General features: G+C 42.5%; 3 non-coding genes and 20 pseudogenes across 3 annotated transcripts; 20 read left to right on the top strand and 3 right to left on the bottom strand.

The window, feature by feature from the left end:
* Nucleotides 1-982: 982 nt before the first annotated feature.
* On the bottom strand, nucleotides 983-1,055 carry TRNAS-GCU (transfer RNA serine (anticodon GCU)). Its single transcript has one exon. It is a non-coding gene; the product is annotated as a tRNA-Ser (tRNA).
* A 74-nt stretch (nucleotides 1,056-1,129) lies between these two features.
* TRNAD-GUC (transfer RNA aspartic acid (anticodon GUC)) lies at nucleotides 1,130-1,202 on the bottom strand. Its single transcript has one exon. It is a non-coding gene; the product is annotated as a tRNA-Asp (tRNA).
* A 3,146-nt stretch (nucleotides 1,203-4,348) lies between these two features.
* TRNAI-GAU (transfer RNA isoleucine (anticodon GAU)) lies at nucleotides 4,349-4,420 on the bottom strand. Its single transcript has one exon. It is a non-coding gene; the product is annotated as a tRNA-Ile (tRNA).
* A 2,911-nt stretch (nucleotides 4,421-7,331) lies between these two features.
* LOC149686962 (5S ribosomal RNA) lies at nucleotides 7,332-7,450 on the top strand (annotated as a pseudogene).
* Nucleotides 7,451-7,812: 362 nt separating this feature from the next.
* LOC149686961 (5S ribosomal RNA) lies at nucleotides 7,813-7,931 on the top strand (annotated as a pseudogene).
* A 135-nt stretch (nucleotides 7,932-8,066) lies between these two features.
* On the top strand, nucleotides 8,067-8,169 carry LOC149686960 (5S ribosomal RNA; annotated as a pseudogene).
* A 122-nt stretch (nucleotides 8,170-8,291) lies between these two features.
* On the top strand, nucleotides 8,292-8,410 carry LOC149686959 (5S ribosomal RNA; annotated as a pseudogene).
* Nucleotides 8,411-8,772: 362 nt separating this feature from the next.
* On the top strand, nucleotides 8,773-8,891 carry LOC149686958 (5S ribosomal RNA; annotated as a pseudogene).
* A 587-nt stretch (nucleotides 8,892-9,478) lies between these two features.
* LOC149686957 (5S ribosomal RNA) lies at nucleotides 9,479-9,597 on the top strand (annotated as a pseudogene).
* A 362-nt stretch (nucleotides 9,598-9,959) lies between these two features.
* On the top strand, nucleotides 9,960-10,078 carry LOC149686956 (5S ribosomal RNA; annotated as a pseudogene).
* A 135-nt stretch (nucleotides 10,079-10,213) lies between these two features.
* On the top strand, nucleotides 10,214-10,316 carry LOC149686955 (5S ribosomal RNA; annotated as a pseudogene).
* A 122-nt stretch (nucleotides 10,317-10,438) lies between these two features.
* On the top strand, nucleotides 10,439-10,557 carry LOC149686954 (5S ribosomal RNA; annotated as a pseudogene).
* Nucleotides 10,558-10,919: 362 nt separating this feature from the next.
* On the top strand, nucleotides 10,920-11,038 carry LOC149686953 (5S ribosomal RNA; annotated as a pseudogene).
* Nucleotides 11,039-11,400: 362 nt separating this feature from the next.
* On the top strand, nucleotides 11,401-11,519 carry LOC149686952 (5S ribosomal RNA; annotated as a pseudogene).
* A 136-nt stretch (nucleotides 11,520-11,655) lies between these two features.
* On the top strand, nucleotides 11,656-11,758 carry LOC149686951 (5S ribosomal RNA; annotated as a pseudogene).
* A 122-nt stretch (nucleotides 11,759-11,880) lies between these two features.
* Nucleotides 11,881-11,999, top strand: LOC149686950 (5S ribosomal RNA; annotated as a pseudogene).
* Nucleotides 12,000-12,361: 362 nt separating this feature from the next.
* On the top strand, nucleotides 12,362-12,480 carry LOC149686949 (5S ribosomal RNA; annotated as a pseudogene).
* Nucleotides 12,481-13,067: 587 nt separating this feature from the next.
* Nucleotides 13,068-13,186, top strand: LOC149686948 (5S ribosomal RNA; annotated as a pseudogene).
* Nucleotides 13,187-13,548: 362 nt separating this feature from the next.
* LOC149686947 (5S ribosomal RNA) lies at nucleotides 13,549-13,667 on the top strand (annotated as a pseudogene).
* A 135-nt stretch (nucleotides 13,668-13,802) lies between these two features.
* On the top strand, nucleotides 13,803-13,905 carry LOC149686946 (5S ribosomal RNA; annotated as a pseudogene).
* Nucleotides 13,906-14,027: 122 nt separating this feature from the next.
* LOC149686945 (5S ribosomal RNA) lies at nucleotides 14,028-14,146 on the top strand (annotated as a pseudogene).
* A 362-nt stretch (nucleotides 14,147-14,508) lies between these two features.
* Nucleotides 14,509-14,627, top strand: LOC149686944 (5S ribosomal RNA; annotated as a pseudogene).
* Nucleotides 14,628-14,989: 362 nt separating this feature from the next.
* Nucleotides 14,990-15,108, top strand: LOC149686943 (5S ribosomal RNA; annotated as a pseudogene).
* The last annotated feature ends 72 nt before the right edge of the window (nucleotides 15,109-15,180 follow it).

The raw sequence follows: 15,180 nt of genomic DNA, 5'->3' as shown, positions 1-15,180 counted from the left end.
ACGCGCTAACCATTGCGCCACGGAAGCCCAAAAATTAAATGTTCGTGAGGTATTGTGGAATAACTTTGGCTTTTTACGTCACATCTGAGACTTCACAACACCGCTCCTGGATGGGCTCGAACCACAAACCTTTTGGTTAACATCCGAACGCGCTAACCATGGAGCCACGGAAGCTCTAAAATTAAATGTTCGTCAGTTATTGTGGAAAAACTCTGAATTTTACGTTACATCTAAGACCTCACATCACCGCTCCCGGATGGGCTCGAACCACCAACTTTCGGTTAACAGCCGACGGCGCTAACCATTGCGCCACGGAAGCCCAAAAATTATATGGTCGTCAGGAATTGTGGAAAAACTTTGGCTTTTTACGTTACATTTGAGATACCACAACACCGCTCCCGGGTGGGCTCGAACCACACACCTATTGGTTAACAGCCGAACGCGCTAACCATTGAGCAACGGAAGCTCAGAAATTAATTGGTTGTCACGTATTGTGGAAAATTTTTGACATTTTACGTCACATCTGAGACCTCACAACACCGCTCCCGGATGGGCTCGAACAACCAACTTTTCGGTTAACAGCCGAACGCGCTAACCATTGCGCCACGGAAGCCCGAAAATTAAACGGTCGTCAGGTATTGTGGGAAAACTTTGGCTTATTACGTCACATCTGAGACCTCACAACACCGCTCACGGATGGGCTCGAACCAACAACCTTTCAGTTAACAGCCGAACGCGCTAACCATTGCGCCACGGAAGCCCAAAAATTAAATGGTCGTCAGGTATTGTGGAAAAACTTTGACTTTTTACGTCACATATGAGACCTCACAACACCGCTCCCGGAACGGCTCGAACCACCAACATTTCAGTTAACAGCCGAACGCGCTAACCATTGCGCCACGGAAGCCCAAAGATTAAATGTTCGTCAGGTATTGTGGAAAAAACTTTGGATTTTTATGTTACATGTGAGATCTCACAACACCGCTCCCGGGTGGGCTCGAACCACCAACCTTTCGGATAGCAGCCGAACGCGCTAACCATTGCGCCACGGAAGCCCGAAAATTAAATGTTCGTCAGGTATTGTGGAAAAATTTTGGCTTTTTACGTTACATTTGAGATCTTACAACACCGCTCCCGGCTGGGCTCGAACCACCAACCTTTCAGTTGACAGCCGAACGCGCTAACCATTGCGCCACGGAAGCTCAGAAATTAAATGGTTGTCACGTATTGTGGAAAAGTTTTGATATTTTACGTCACATCTGAGACCTCACAACACCGCTCCCGGATGGGCTCGAACCACCAACTTTTCGGTTAACAGCCGAACGCGCTAACCATTGCGCCACGGAAGCCCAAAAATTGAACGGTCGTCAGGTATTGTGGGAAAACTTTGGCTTATTACGTCACATCTGATACCTCACAACACCGCTCACGGATGGGCTTGAACCACCAACCTTTCAGTTAACAGCCGAACGCGCTAACCATTGCGCCACGGAAGCCCAAAAATTAAATGGTCGTCAGGTATTGTGGAAAAAGTTTGACTTTTTACGTCACATCTGAGACCTCACAACACCGCTCCCGGAACGGCTCGAACCATCAACCTTTCAGTTAACAGCCGAACGCGCTAACCATTGCGCCACGGAAGCCCAAAAATTAAATGGTCGTCAGGTATTGTGGAAAAACTTTGGCATTTTACATTACATTTGAGATCCCACAACACCGCTCCCGGGTGGGCTCGAACCACCAACCTATTGGTTAACAGCCGAACGCGCTAACCATTGAGCCACAGAAGCTCAGAAATTAAATGGTTGTCACGTATCGTGGAAACGTTTTGACTGCTTACGCTACATCTGAGACCCCACAACACCACTTCCGAGTGGGCTCGAAACACCAGTCTCTCGGTTAACAGCCGAACGCGCTAATCATTGCGCCACGGAAGCCCAAAAATCAAATGGTCGTGAGGTATTGTGGAATAACTTTGGCTTTTAACGTCACATCTGAGACTTCACAACACCGCTCCCGGATGGGCTCGAACCTTAAACCTTTTGAATAACAGCTGAACGCGCTAACCAATGCGCCACGGAAGCCCAAAAATTAAATGTTCGTCAGTTATTTTTAAAAAACTCTGAATTTTACGTTACATCTAAGACCTCACAATACCGCTCCCGGATGGGCTCGAACCACCAACCTTCCGGTTAACAGCCGACGGCGCTAACCATTGCGCAACGGTGCCCCAAAGATTAAATGTTCGTCAGGTATTGTGGAAAAACTTTGGATTTCTACGTTACATTTGAGATCTCACAACACCGCTCCCGGGTGGGCTCGATCCCCCAACCTTTCGGTTAACAGCCAAACGCTCTAATCATTGCGCCACGGAAGCCCAAAAATTAAATGGTCGTCAGGTATCGTGGAAAAACTTTGACTTTTTACGTCACATCTGAGACTTCACAACACCGCTCCCGGATGGACTCGAACCACCAACTTTCGATTAACAGCCGAACGCGCTAACCATTGCGCCACGGAAGCCCAAAAATTAAATGGTCGTCAGGTATTGTGGAAAAACTTTGGCTTTTTACGTTACATTTGATATCCCACAACACCGCTCCCGGGTGGGCTCAAACCACAAACCTATTAGTTAACAGCTGAACGCGCTAACCATTGAGCCACGGAAGCTCAGAAATTAAATGGTTGTCACGTATTGTGGAAACGTTTTGACATTTTACGCTACATCTGAAACCGCACAACACCTCTCCCGGGTGGGCTCGAACCATGCACCAGCCTTTAGGTTAACAGCCGAACGCGCTAACCATTGAGCCACGGAAGCCCAAAAATTAAAAGGTCGTCAGGTATTGTGGAAAAACTTTGACTTTTTACGTCACATATGAGACCTCACAACACCGCTCCCGGATGGGCTCGAACCACAAACCTTTTGAATAACAGCTGAACGCGCTAACCATTGCGCCACGGAAGCCCAAAAATTAAATGTTCGTCAGTTATTGTGGAAAAACTCTGAATTTTACGTTACATTTGAGATCCCACAACACCGCTCCCGGATGGGCTCGAACCACCAACCTTTCGGTTAACAGCCGAACGCGCTAACCATTGCGCCACGGAAGCCGAAAATTAAATGGTCGTCAGGTATTGTGGAAAAACTTTGGCTTTTTACGTAATATTTGAGATACCACAACACCGCTCCCGGGTGGGCTCGAACCACAAACCTATTGGTTAACAGCCGAACGCGCTAACCATTGAGCCACGGTTAAAAGGTCGTCAGGTATTGTGGAAAAACTCTGACTTTTAACACTACATCTGAGACCTCACATCACCGCTCCCGGGTGGGCTCGAACCACCAACCTTTTGAATAACAGCTGAGCACGCTAACCATTGCGCCACGGAAGTTCAAAAATTAAATGGTCGTCAGGTATTGTGGAAAAGTTTGGCTTTTTGCGTCACATCTGAGACTTCACAACACCGCTCCCGGATGGGCTCGAAACACAAACCTTTTGAATAACAGCTGAACGCGCTAACCAATGCGCCACGGAAGCCCAAAAATTAAATGTTCGTCAGTTATTTTTAAAAAACTCTGAATTTTACGTTACATCTAAGACCTCAAAACACCGCTCCCGGATGGGCTCGAACCACCAACCTTTCGGTTAACAACCGACGGCGCTAACCATTGCGCAACGGAAGCCTAAAAATTAAATGTTCGTCAGGTATTGTGGAAAATCTCTGAATTTTACGTTACATCTAAGACCTCAAAACACCGCTCCCGGATGGGCTCGAACCACCAACCTTTCGGTTAACAGCCGACGGCGCTAACCATTGCGCAACGGAAGCCTAAAAATTAAATGTCCGTCAGGTATTGTGGAAAATCTCTGAATTTTACGTTACATCTAAGACCTCAAAACACCGCTCCCGGATGGGCTCGAACCACCAACCTTCCGGTTAACAGCCGACGGCGCTAACCATTGCGCCACGGAAGCCCAAAAATTAAATGGTCGTCAGGTATCGTGGAAAAACTTTGGCTTTTTACGTTACATTTGAGACTTCACAACACCGCTCCTGGGTGGGCTCGAACCACCAAACTTTTGGTTAACATCCGAACGGGCTAACCATGGAGCCAAGAAAGCTCAGAAATGAAATGATCGTCAAGTATTGTGGAAAAACTTTGACTTTTTACGTCACATCTGAGACCTCACAACACCGCTCCCGAATGGGTTCGAACCACCAACCTTTCGATTAACAGCCGAACGCGCTAACCATTGAGCCACGGAAACTCAGAAATTAAATGGTTGTCACGTATTGTGGAAACGTTTTGACACTTTACGTCACATCTGAGACCTCACAACACCGCTCCCGGATGGGCTCGAACCACCAACTTTCGATTATCAGCCGAACGCGCTAACCATTGCGCCACGGAAGCCCAAAATTTAAATGTTCGTCAGGTATTGTGGAAAAACTTTGGATTTTTACGTTACATTTGAGATCTCACAACACCGCTCCCGGGTGGGCTCGATCCCCCAACCTTTCGGTTAACAGCCGAACGCGCTAACCATTGCGCCACGGAAGCCCAAAAATTAAACGGTCGTCAGGTATTGTGGAAAAACATTGGCTTTCTACGTTACATTTGAGATCCCACAACACCGCTCCCGGGTGGGCTCGAACCCCAAACCTATTGGTTAACAGCCGAACGCGCTAACCATTGAGCCACGGAAGCTCAGAAATTAAATGGTTGTCACGTATTGTGGAAAAGTTTTGACATTTTACGCTACATCTTAAACCGCACAACACCTCTCCCGGGTGGGCTCGAACCACCAGCCTTTAGGTTAACAGCCAAACGCGCTAACCATTGAGCCACGGAAGCCCAAAAATTAAAAGGTCGTCAGGTATTGTGGAAAAACTTTGACTTTTTACGTCACATCTGAGACCTCACAACACCGCTCCCGGATGGGCTCGAACCACCAACATTTTGAATAACAGCTGAGCGCGCTAACCATTGCGCCAAGAAAGCCCAAAAATTAAATGGTCGTCAGGTATTGTGGAAAAACTTTGGCTTTTTACGTTACATTTGAGATCCCACAACACCGCTCCCGGGTGGGCTCGAACCACAAACCTATTGGTTAACAGCTGAACGCGCTAACCATTGAGCCACGGAAGCTCAGAAATTAAATGGTTGTCACGTATTGTGGAAAAGTTTTGACATTTTACGTCACATCTGAGACCTCACAACACCGCTCTCGGATGGGCTCAAACCACAAACCTTTCGGTTAACATCCGAACGCGCTAACCATGGAGCCAAGGAAGCTCAGAAATGAAATGGTCGTCAGGTATTGTGGAAAAACTTTGGCTTTTTACGTTACATTTGAGATCCCACAACACCGCTCCCGGATGGGCTCGAACCACCAACCTTTTGAATAACAAATGAGCGCGCTAACCATTGCGCCACGGAAGCCCAAAAATTAAATGGTCGTCAGGTATTGTGGAAAAACTATGGCTTTTTACGTTACATTTGAGATCCCACAACACCGCTCCCGGGTGGGCTCGAACCACAAACCTATTGGTTAACAGCTGAACGCGCTAACCATTGAGCCACGGAAGCTCAGAAATTAAATGGTTGTCACGTATTGTGGAAAATGTTTGACATTTTACGTCACATCTGAGACCTCACAACACCGCTCACGGATGGGCTCGAACCACCAACCTTTCGGTTAACAGCCGAACGCGCTAACCATTACGCCACGGAAGCTAAAAAATTAAACGGTCGTCAGGTATTGTGGAAAAACTTTGGCTTTTTACGTTACATTTGAGATCTTACAACACCGCTCCCGGGTGGGCTCGAACCACCAACGTTTCGGTTAACAGCCGAACGCGCTAACCATTGCGCCACGGAAGCCCAAAAATAAATGGTCGTCAGGTATTGTGGAAAAACTTTGGCTTTTTACGTTACATTTGAGATCCCACAACACCGCTCCCGGGTGGGCTCGAACCCCAAACCTATTGGTTAACAGCCGAACGTGCTAACCATTGAGCCACGGAAGCTCAGAAATTAAATGGTTGTCACGTATAGTGGAAAAGTTTTGACATTTTACGTCACATCTGAGACCTCACAACACCGCTCCCGGATGGGCTCGAACCACCAACTTTTCGGTTAACATCCGAACGCGCTAACCATTGCGCCACGGAAGCCCAAAAATTAAATGGTCGTCAGGTATTGTGGAAAAACTTTGACTTTGTACGTCACATCTGAGACCTCACAACACCGCTCCCGGATGGGCTCAAACCACAAACCTTTTGAATAACAGCTGAACGTGCTAACCATTAAGGCACGGAAGCTCAAAAATTAAATGTTCGTCAGTTGTTGTGGAAAAACTTTGAATTTTACGTTACATCGAAGACCTCAAAACACCGCTCCCGGATGGGCTCGAACCACCAACCTTTCGGTTAACAGCCGACGGCGCTAACCATTGCGCAACGGAAGCCCAAAGATTAGATGTTCGTCAGGTATTGTGGAAAAACTCTGAATTTTACGTTACATCTAAAACCTCACAACACCGCTCCCGGATGGGCTCGAACCATCAACCTTCCGGTTAACAGCCGACGGAGCTAACAATTGTGCAACGGCAGCACAAAGATTAAATGTTCGTCAGGTATTGTGGAAAAACTTTGGATTTTTACGTTACATTTGAGATCTCACAACACCGCTCCTAGGTGGTCTCGATCCCCCAACCTTTCGGTTAACAGCCGAACGCGCTAACCATTGCGCCACGGAAGCTCAAAAATTAAATGGTCGTCAGGTATTGTGGAAAAACTTTGGCTTTTTACGTTACATTGAGACACCGCTCCTGAGTGGGCTCGAACCACCAAACTTTTGGTTAACATCCGAACGAGCTAACCATGGAGCAGTTAAGCAGCGTAGAGCGCAGTCAGTACTTGGGAGGGAGACCAGTTAGGAACACTGTGTGCCGTTGGCTTTTTCACTTTTTTTTTCCTCTTTCAAACTCCACCAGATATGAAAAAAGCAAACATATCTTCTTTTTGTTATTGTTTTAAAAAGATGAAGGTTAATTTGTCTCACTTAATTTAAATTCGAATTATTAACTAGCACTCTCGGCAACGGCCATATCACGCTGAAAACACCGGTTCTCGTCCGATCACCGAAGTTAAGCAGCGTCGAGCGCAGTCAGAACTTGGGAACACTGCGTGCCTTTGGCTTTTTCCTTTTTGTTTCCTCTTATAAATTCCACCAGATATGAAAAAAGCAAACATATCTTCTTTTTGTTATTGTTTTATAAAGATGAAGGTTAATTAAATTCAAATTATTAACTAGCACTCTCGGCAACGGCCATATCACGCTGAGAACACCGGTTCTCGTCCGATCACCGAAGTTAAGCAGCTTCGAGCGCAGTCAGTACTTGTGACGGAGACCACTTAGGAACACTGCGTGCCGTTGGCTTTTTCACTTTTTTTTCCTCTTTTAAATTCCAATAGATATGAAAAAAGCAAACATATTTTCTTTTTGTTATTGTTTTAAAAAGATAAAGGTTAATTTGTCTCACTTAATTTAAATTCGAATTATTAACTAGCACTCTCGGCAACGGCCATATCACGCTGAAATTACCGGTTCTCGTCCGATCACAGAAGTTAAGCAGCGTCGAGCGCAGTCAGTAATTGGGAACACTGCGTGCCGTTGGCTTTTTCCTTTTTGTTTCCTCTTATAAATTCCACCAGATATGAAAAAAGCAAACATATCTTCTTTTTGTTATTGTTTTATAAAGATGAAGGTTAATTAAATTCAAATTATTAACTAGCACTCTCGGCAACGGCCATATCACGCTGAGAACACCGGTTCTCGTCCGATCACCGAAGTTAAGCAGCGTCGAGCGCAGTCAGTACTTGTGACGGAGACCACTTAGGAACACTGCGTGCCGTTGGCTTTTTCACTTTTTTTCCTCTTTTAAATTTTAATGGATATGAAAAAAGCAAACTTGTTTTCTTTTTGTTATTGTTTAAAAAAATGAAGGTTAATTTGTCTCACTTAATTTAAATTCGAATTATTAACTAGCACTCTCGGCAACGGCCATATCACGCTGAAAACACCGGTTCTCGTTCGATCACCGAAGTTAAGCAGCGTCGAGCGCAGTCAGTACTTGGGAACACTGCGTGCCGTTGGCTTTTTCCTTTTTGTTTCCTCTTATAAATTCCATCAGATATGAAAAAAGCAAATATATCTTCTTTTTGTTATTGTTTTATAAAGATGAAGGTTAATTAAATTCCAATTATTAACTAGCACTCTCGGCAACGGCCATATCACGCTGAGAACACCGGTTCTCGTCCGATCACCGAAGTTAAGCAGCGTCGAGCGCAGTCAATACTTGTGAGGGAGACCACTTAGGAACACTGCGTGCCGTTGGCTTTTTCACTTTTTTTTCCTCTTTTAAATTTTAATGGATGTGAAAAAAGCAAACATGTTTTCTTTTTGTTATTGTTTAAAAAAGATGAAGGTTAATTTGTGTAACTTAATTTAAATTCGAATTATTAACTAGCACTCTCGGCAACGGCCATATCACGCTGAAAACACCGGTTCTCGTCCGATCACCGAAGTTAAGCAGCCGCGAGCGCAGTCAGAACTTGGGAACACTGCGTGCCTTTGGCTTTTTCCTTTTTGTTTCCTCTTATAAATTCCACCAGATATGAAAAAAGAAAATATATCTTCTTTTTGTTATTGTTTTATAAAGATGAAGGTTAATTAAATTCCAATTATTAACTAGCACTCTCGGCAACGGCCATATCACGCTGAGAACACCGGTTCTCGTCCGATCACTGAAGTTAAGCAGCGTCGAGCGCAGTCAATACTTGTGAGGGAGACCACTTAGGAACACTGCGTGCCGTTGGCTTTTTCACTTTTTTTTCCTCTTTTAAATTTTAATGGATATGAAAAAAGCAAACATGTTTTCTTTTTGTTATTTGTTAAAAAAGATGAAGGTTAATTTGTGTAACTTAATTTAAATTCGAATTATTAACTAGCACTCTCGGCAACGGCCATATCACGCTGAAAACACCGGTTCTCGTCCGATCACCGAAGTTAAGCAGCATCGAGCGCAGTCAGAACTTGGGAACACTGCGTGCCTTTGGCTTTTTCCTTTTTGTTTCCTCTTATAAATTCCACCAGATATGAAAAAAGCAAACATATCTTCTTTTTGTTATTGTTTTATAAAGATGAAGGTTAATAAAATTCAAATTATTAACTAGCACTCTCGGCAACGGCCATATCACGCTGAAAACACCGGTTCTCGTCCGATCACCGAAGTTAAGCAGCGTCGAGCGCAGTCAGAACTTGGGAACACTGCGTGCCTTTGGCTTTTTCCTTTTTGTTTCCTCTTATAAATTCCACCAGATATGAAAAAAGCAAACATATCTTCTTTTTGTTATTGTTTTATAAAGATGAAGGTTAATTAAATTCAAATTATTAACTAGCACTCTCGGCAACGGCCATATCACGCTGAGAACACCGGTTCTCGTCCGATCACCGAAGTTAAGCAGCGTCGAGCGCAGTCAGTACTTGTGACGGAGACCACTTAGGAACACTGCGTGCCGTTGGCTTTTTCACTTTTTTTTCCTCTTTTAAATTCCAATAGATATGAAAAAAGCAAACATATTTTCTTTTTGTTATTGTTTTAAAAAGATAAAGGTTAATTTGTCTCACTTAATTTAAATTCGAATTATTAACTAGCACTCTCGGCAACGGCCATATCACGCTGAAATTACCGGTTCTCGTCCGATCACAGAAGTTAAGCAGCGTCGAGCGCAGTCAGTAATTGGGAACACTGCGTGCCGTTGGCTTTTTCCTTTTTGTTTCCTCTTATAAATTCCACCAGATATGAAAAAAGCAAACATATCTTCTTTTTGTTATTGTTTTATAAAGATGAAGGTTAATTAAATTCAAATTATTAACTAGCACTCTCGGCAACGGCCATATCACGCTGAGAACACCGGTTCTCGTCCGATCACCGAAGTTAAGCAGCGTCGAGCGCAGTCAGTACTTGTGACGGAGACCACTTAGGAACACTGCGTGCCGTTGGCTTTTTCACTTTTTTTCCTCTTTTAAATTTTAATGGATATGAAAAAAGCAAACTTGTTTTCTTTTTGTTATTGTTTAAAAAAATGAAGGTTAATTTGTCTCACTTAATTTAAATTCGAATTATTAACTAGCACTCTCGGCAACGGCCATATCACGCTGAAAACACCGGTTCTCGTTCGATCACCGAAGTTAAGCAGCGTCGAGCGCAGTCAGTACTTGGGAACACTGCGTGCCGTTGGCTTTTTCCTTTTTGTTTCCTCTTATAAATTCCATCAGATATGAAAAAAGCAAATATATCTTCTTTTTGTTATTGTTTTATAAAGATGAAGGTTAATTAAATTCCAATTATTAACTAGCACTCTCGGCAACGGCCATATCACGCTGAGAACACCGGTTCTCGTCCGATCACCGAAGTTAAGCAGCGTCGAGCGCAGTCAATACTTGTGAGGGAGACCACTTAGGAACACTGCGTGCCGTTGGCTTTTTCACTTTTTTTTCCTCTTTTAAATTTTAATGGATGTGAAAAAAGCAAACATGTTTTCTTTTTGTTATTGTTTAAAAAAGATGAAGGTTAATTTGTGTAACTTAATTTAAATTCGAATTATTAACTAGCACTCTCGGCAACGGCCATATCACGCTGAAAACACCGGTTCTCGTCCGATCACCGAAGTTAAGCAGCCGCGAGCGCAGTCAGAACTTGGGAACACTGCGTGCCTTTGGCTTTTTCCTTTTTGTTTCCTCTTATAAATTCCACCAGATATGAAAAAAGAAAATATATCTTCTTTTTGTTATTGTTTTATAAAGATGAAGGTTAATTAAATTCCAATTATTAACTAGCACTCTCGGCAACGGCCATATCACGCTGAGAACACCGGTTCTCGTCCGATCACTGAAGTTAAGCAGCGTCGAGCGCAGTCAATACTTGTGAGGGAGACCACTTAGGAACACTGCGTGCCGTTGGCTTTTTCACTTTTTTTTCCTCTTTTAAATTTTAATGGATATGAAAAAAGCAAACATGTTTTCTTTTTGTTATTTGTTAAAAAAGATGAAGGTTAATTTGTGTAACTTAATTTAAATTCGAATTATTAACTAGCACTCTCGGCAACGGCCATATCACGCTGAAAACACCGGTTCTCGTCCGATCACCGAAGTTAAGCAGCATCGAGCGCAGTCAGAACTTGGGAACACTGCGTGCCTTTGGCTTTTTCCTTTTTGTTTCCTCTTATAAATTCCACCAGATATGAAAAAAGCAAACATATCTTCTTTTTGTTATTGTTTTATAAAGATGAAGGTTAATAAAATTCAAATTATTAACTAGCACTCTCGGCAACGGCCATATCACGCTGAATACACCGTTTCTCGTCCGACCACCGAAGTTAAGCAGCGTCGAGCGCAGTCAGTACTTCGGAGGGAGACCACTTAGGAACACTGCGTGCTGTTAGCTTTTTCACTTTTTTTTGTCTTTTAAATTGCAATAGATATGAAAAAAGCAAAGATATTTTCTTTTTGTTATTGTTTTAAAAAGATGAAGGTTAATTTGTCTCACTTAAATTAAATTCGAATTATTAACTAGCGCTCTCGGCAACGGCCATATCACGCTGAAAACACCGGTTCTCGTTCGATCACCGAAGTTAAGCAGCGTCGAGCGCAGTCAGTACTTGGGAACACTGCGTGCCGTTGGCTTTTTCCTTTTTGTTTCCTCTTATAAATTCCATCAGATATGAAAAAAGCAAATATATCTTCTTTTTGTTATTGTTTTATAAAGATGAAGGTTAATTAAATTCCAATTATTAACTAGCACTCTCGGCAACGGCCATATCACGCTGAGAACACCGGTTCTCGTCCGATCACCGAAGTTAAGCAGCGTCGAGCGCAGTCAATACTTGTGAGGGAGACCACTTAGGAACACTGCGTGCCGTTGGCTTTTTCACTTTTTTTTCCTCTTTTAAATTTTAATGGATGTGAAAAAAGCAAACATGTTTTCTTTTTGTTATTGTTTAAAAAAGATGAAGGTTAATTTGTGTAACTTAATTTAAATTCGAATTATTAACTAGCACTCTCGGCAACGGCCATATCACGCTGAAAACACCGGTTCTCGTCCGATCACCGAAGTTAAGCAGCCGCGAGCGCAGTCAGAACTTGGGAACACTGCGTGCCTTTGGCTTTTTCCTTTTTGTTTCCTCTTATAAATTCCACCAGATATGAAAAAAGAAAATATATCTTCTTTTTGTTATTGTTTTATAAAGATGAAGGTTAATTAAATTCCAATTATTAACTAGCACTCTCGGCAACGGCCATATCACGCTGAGAACACCGGTTCTCGTCCGATCACTGAAGTTAAGCAGCGTCGAGCGCAGTCAATACTTGTGAGGGAGACCACTTAGGAACACTGCGTGCCGTTGGCTTTTTCACTTTTTTTTCCTCTTTTAAATTTTAATGGATATGAAAAAAGCAAACATGTTTTCTTTTTGTTATTTGTTAAAAAAGATGAAGGTTAATTTGTGTAACTTAATTTAAATTCGAATTATTAACTAGCACTCTCGGCAACGGCCATATCACGCTGAAAACACCGGTTCTCGTCCGATCACCGAAGTTAAGCAGCATCGAGCGCAGTCAGAACTTGGGAACACTGCGTGCCTTTGGCTTTTTCCTTTTTGTTTCCTCTTATAAATTCCACCAGATATGAAAAAAGCAAACATATCTTCTTTTTGTTATTGTTTTATAAAGATGAAGGTTAATAAAATTCAAATTATTAACTAGCACTCTCGGCAACGGCCATATCACGCTGAAAACACCGGTTCTCGTCCGATCACCGAAGTTAAGCAGCGTCGAGCGCAGTCAGAACTTGGGAACACTGCGTGCCTTTGGCTTTTTCCTTTTTGTTTCCTCTTATAAATTCCACCAGATATGAAAAAAGCAAACATATCTTCTTTTTGTTATTGTTTTATAAAGATGAAGGTTAATTAAATTCAAATTATTAACTAGCACTCTCGGCAACGGCCATATCACGCTGAGAACACCGGTTCTCGTCCGATCACCGAAGTTAAGCAGCGTCGAGCGCAGTCAGTACTTGTGACGGAGACCACTTAGGAACACTGCGTGCCGTTGGCTTTTTCACTTTTTTTTCCTCTTTTAAATTCCAATAGATATGAAAAAAGCAAACATATTTTCTTTTTGTTATTGTTTTAAAAAGATAAAGGTTAATTTGTCTCACTTAATTTAAATTCGAATTATTAACTAGCACTCTCGGCAACGGCCATATCACGCTGAAATTACCGGTTCTCGTCCGATCACAGAAGTTAAGCAGCGTCGAGCGCAGTCAGTAATTGGGAACACTGCGTGCCGTTGGCTTTTTCCTTTTTGTTTCCTCTTATAAATTCCACCAGATATGAAAAAAGCAAACATATCTTCTTTTTGTTATTGTTTTATAAAGATGAAGGTTAATTAAATTCAAATTATTAACTAGCACTCTCGGCAACGGCCATATCACGCTGAGAACACCGGTTCTCGTCCGATCACCGAAGTTAAGCAGCGTCGAGCGCAGTCAGTACTTGTGACGGAGACCACTTAGGAACACTGCGTGCCGTTGGCTTTTTCACTTTTTTTCCTCTTTTAAATTTTAATGGATATGAAAAAAGCAAACTTGTTTTCTTTTTGTTATTGTTTAAAAAAATGAAGGTTAATTTGTCTCACTTAATTTAAATTCGAATTATTAACTAGCACTCTCGGCAACGGCCATATCACGCTGAAAACACCGGTTCTCGTTCGATCACCGAAGTTAAGCAGCGTCGAGCGCAGTCAGTACTTGGGAACACTGCGTGCCGTTGGCTTTTTCCTTTTTGTTTCCTCTTATAAATTCCATCAGATATGAAAAAAGCAAATATATCTTCTTTTTGTTATTGTTTTATAAAGATGAAGGTTAATTAAATTCCAATTATTAACTAGCACTCTCGGCAACGGCCATATCACGCTGAGAACACCGGTTCTCGTCCGATCACCGAAGTTAAGCAGCGTCGAGCGCAGTCAATACTTGTGAGGGAGACCACTTAGGAACACTGCGTGCCGTTGGCTTTTTCACTTTTTTTTCCTCTTTTAAATTTTAATGGATGTGAAAAAAGCAAACATGTTTTCTTTTTGTTATTGTTTAAAAAAGATGAAGGTTAATTTGTGTAACTTAATTTAAATTCGAATTATTAACTAGCACTCTCGGCAACGGCCATATCACGCTGAAAACACCGGTTCTCGTCCGATCACCGAAGTTAAGCAGCCGCGAGCGCAGTCAGAACTTGGGAACACTGCGTGCCTTTGGCTTTTTCCTTTTTGTTTCCTCTTATAAATTCCACCAGATATGAAAAAAGAAAATATATCTTCTTTTTGTTATTGTTTTATAAAGATGAAGGTTAATTAAATTCCAATTATTAACTAGCACTCTCGGCAACGGCCATATCACGCTGAGAACACCGGTTCTCGTCCGATCACTGAAGTTAAGCAGCGTCGAGCGCAGTCAATACTTGTGAGGGAGACCACTTAGGAACACTGCGTGCCGTTGGCTTTTTCACTTTTTTTTCCTCTTTTAAATTTTAATGGATATGAAAAAAGCAAACATGTTTTCTTTTTGTTATTTGTTAAAAAAGATGAAGGTTAATTTGTGTAACTTAATTTAAATTCGAATTATTAACTAGCACTCTCGGCAACGGCCATATCACGCTGAAAACACCGGTTCTCGTCCGATCACCGAAGTTAAGCAGCATCGAGCGCAGTCAGAACTTGGGAACACTGCGTGCCTTTGGCTTTTTCCTTTTTGTTTCCTCTTATAAATTCCACCAGATATGAAAAAAGCAAACATATCTTCTTTTTGTTATTGTTTTATAAAGATGAAGGTTAATAAAATTCAAATTATTAACTAGCACTCTCGGCAACGGCCATATCACGCTGAATACACCGTTTCTCGTCCGACCACCGAAGTTAAGCAGCGTCGAGCGCAGTCAGTACTTCGGAGGGAGACCACTTAGGAACACTGCGTGCTGTTAGCTTTTTCACTTTTTTTTTGTCTTTTAAATTGCAATAGATATGAAAAAAGCAAAGATATTTTCTTTTTGTTATTG

Source organism: Phalangium opilio, unplaced genomic scaffold (genome assembly GCF_054372755.1).
Source record: "Phalangium opilio isolate 3A_F unplaced genomic scaffold, DU_Popi_V2 ptg000031l_1, whole genome shotgun sequence".
Classification (NCBI taxonomy): domain Eukaryota; kingdom Metazoa; phylum Arthropoda; class Arachnida; order Opiliones; family Phalangiidae; genus Phalangium; species Phalangium opilio.
Note: the sequence above shows the minus strand (reverse complement) of the source record. Positions and strands in the feature narration are given on the sequence as shown.